Source organism: Gossypium arboreum, chromosome 4, assembly GCF_025698485.1.
Source record: "Gossypium arboreum isolate Shixiya-1 chromosome 4, ASM2569848v2, whole genome shotgun sequence".
Taxonomy (NCBI): Eukaryota; Viridiplantae; Streptophyta; class Magnoliopsida; order Malvales; family Malvaceae; genus Gossypium; species Gossypium arboreum.
In genome coordinates this window covers 26,825,251-26,828,197 of record NC_069073.1, presented here as the reverse complement: position 1 = coordinate 26,828,197, position 2,947 = coordinate 26,825,251, and the positions used below count along the sequence as shown (strand labels likewise).

Genomic DNA, 2,947 nt, shown 5'->3' with positions numbered 1-2,947 from the left:
GCCAATTTAGTGGAATGCCTACTAAAGATCCTTACCTTCACCTCAGATTTTTTATGGTGGTGAGTGGTAACTTCAAGTTAGCCGGATTACTTGAAGATGCACTACGATTAAAGTTGTTCCTATACTTACTAAGGAAAAGAGCTCGAGCCTGGTTAAACTCATCGCCACCAAACTCCATCACCACATGAAAGAGTTAGCAGAAAGCTTCCTTATGAAGTACTTCCCACCTATCAATAATGCTAAGCTACGAAATTAGATCACTACTTTCCAATAGATGGATGATGAATCCTTGTATGAGGTATTAGAATTATTTAATGAACTATTACAAAGATGCCCTCATCATGGAATCCCATATTGCATCTAATTAGAGATATTCTATAATGGTCTCAATGTTCGCACAAGGATGGTAGTAGATGCTTCTGCTAATGTTTCTCTCATTTCTAAGTCTTATAATTAGGCATATGAAATCATTGAGAGAATTGCCAGGAACAATTACCAATGGCAAACCAATCGAGCAACATAAAAAAGTCGAGTCATAGGAATACATTAAGTGGACGCTCTCACTTCACTCGCATCTCAAGTATCTTTGATGTCGTCAATGCTAAAAAAATTTACTACTAATGCGTTTAATAAGTTTTCATCTCAGTCACCGAATCAATTCAAAAATGTAGCTTGTGTTTATTGTGGGGAAAGGCACTTGTTCGAAGAATGGCCATCAAACCCATAATTTTTGTATTACATGGGTAACCAGAACTAAAATTGAGGTAGGCAGGGATCAAACTCCAATTTTTATAAGCCATCTTGGAGAAACCACTTGAATTTCCCTTGGAGTAACCAAGGGGTTGGACCCGGTAACACTTACTCACAACCCAAACCAATTCGGCCATCTGGATTTACCTAACAAGTTTAAAAACCACCTCAAGCTGAATCGTCCAATGGCTTAGAAAACTTATTGAAGGAATTATAGAAAAAAATGATAACTTGATCCAAAGTCAAGCAGCCAAATTAAAAAACCTAGAAAACCAAATTGGCTAACTTGCAACTGAACTTAGGAACCAACCACAAGGTGTTCTACCTACTGATACGGAGAATCCAAGAAATTCGGGGAAAGAACACTGTAAAGCATTAACTCTAAGGAGTGGAAAGATGTTTAAGCCCAACACTGTCAATGTTGAAGAAGAGTCAGCTGATGCTCGAGATAAAGTGGAAGTTTAACCAAGTTTTGAAAATCTAGCTTCACTAAAACCAAAATCTGCAAAATCTGATAAGTTAACTTCTGACCTAGGTAATTATGATAAACTAACACCTTTGTTAGATGCAGAAGTGTCACAGCAGACGAAGTGCCAGTTTAAGTTAAGAATCCTCCATCGCCCTACCCTCAAAGACTTCAGAAGCAGAAACAGGAAGTCAAGTTCAAGAAATTCCATGACGTACTCAAGAAACTTCATATCAACATCCCATTGGTAGATGCTCTTATATAGATACCAAACTGCATAAAATTATTGAAGGATATCATGTTCAAGAAACAAAGACATGGAGAATTTGAGACAGTAGGTCTGACAAAGGAATGCAGCGTATATCTACAAGATAAACTATCCCCAAAGATGAAGAACCTTGGATGTTTTACCATACCTTACCATATTGGAGTATCTTATTGTGGTACGAAACTATGTGATTTGTATGCGAGCATGAACTTGATGCCCATGTCCATATTCAGAAACAATTATGCTTTAGTTAGCAGATCGATCTTTAGCACATGTAGAAGGAAAATCAAGGATGTATTGGTACGTGTAGAAAAAATTATTTTTCCTTTTGATTTTGTTATCTTAGACTTTGAAGTAGATAAAAAGGTGTCAATCATCCTACGAAGGTCTTTCCTAGCAACTGGAAGAACCCTTATTGATGTGTAGAAGGGCGAGCTTACGATGTATTGAGGACAACCAGGTAACATTCAATTTTTTTAAATCCATGTGATTTCCTGATGCAATTGATGAGTGTTCTGTAGTATCTGAGTTAGAAGATTTAGTTGTAGAATGGGAACTCAATTTTATTGAGGACCCATTGGAAGAGATCTTAATGCCAAACCCTCTAAGTGATGAAAAAGGGAGAAATATTTAGCCTTGTTAACAACAAATTAAAGGGGATTTTTTGTAATCTTGCTTTGAATCTTTAGAATTAGAGAGTAGAAATTATGTCCAACCAAAAGTGTCAATCAAGGAGCCACCTAAATTGGAACTAAAGGTACTTCCATCCCACTTAAAATATGTTTATTTAGGTAACGTTTCTACTTTGCAAGTGGTTATTTCAGCAGAGTTATCTAAAGAGCAGTAAGGGAAACTTATTTCTGTGCTAAAATAATTCAATAAAGCTATCGAATGGACCATAATTAGTATTCGTGGTATTATTTTATCCGTGTGCATCTACAAGATCATCCTAAAAGATGGTGAGAAATGGACAATTAATGGACAATAGAGACTAAACCGCATTATGAAGGATGAGGTGAAGAAGGAAATCATTAAGTGGATAGATGCAGGTATAATTTACCCCATCTCAGATAGTTCATGGGTAAGTCCGATCTAGTGTGTCCAAGGAAAGGAGGCATTATGATCATGGAGAACGAATGTAACACCCCAAACCCGGCCTAGACATTACGACTGAATCTGGCGTGTCACATTGAAGTGTTATTAGAGAAGTCATGTTTTATCTAAAATCTTTCTTAGTGTTTAAAGAATATTTCGTTTTAAATTAAGTGAATGGAAGCTGCGCACCAGGTAGGATTCAAGAAAAGAGGAGGTGAGTCAATTAGACTGCTTAAGTACCTAGCTCTTCCATGATCCAATCCTAGACATGCACACATCCATTGCCACACTTTAAGCTTATTACTTGTCCACGGACAAAAAATTAAGTTTAAGTCTATTTCAAATATTTATTTCCTTTGAAAACATAT

General features: G+C 36.5%; 1 non-coding gene across 1 annotated transcript; it reads right to left on the bottom strand.

The window, feature by feature from the left end:
- Positions 1 to 241: 241 nt before the first annotated feature.
- LOC128292212 (small nucleolar RNA R71) lies at positions 242 to 348 on the bottom strand. The gene has a single exon (XR_008282197.1). It is a non-coding gene; the product is annotated as a small nucleolar RNA R71 (small nucleolar RNA).
- Between the last annotated feature and the right edge of the window lie 2,599 nt (positions 349 to 2,947).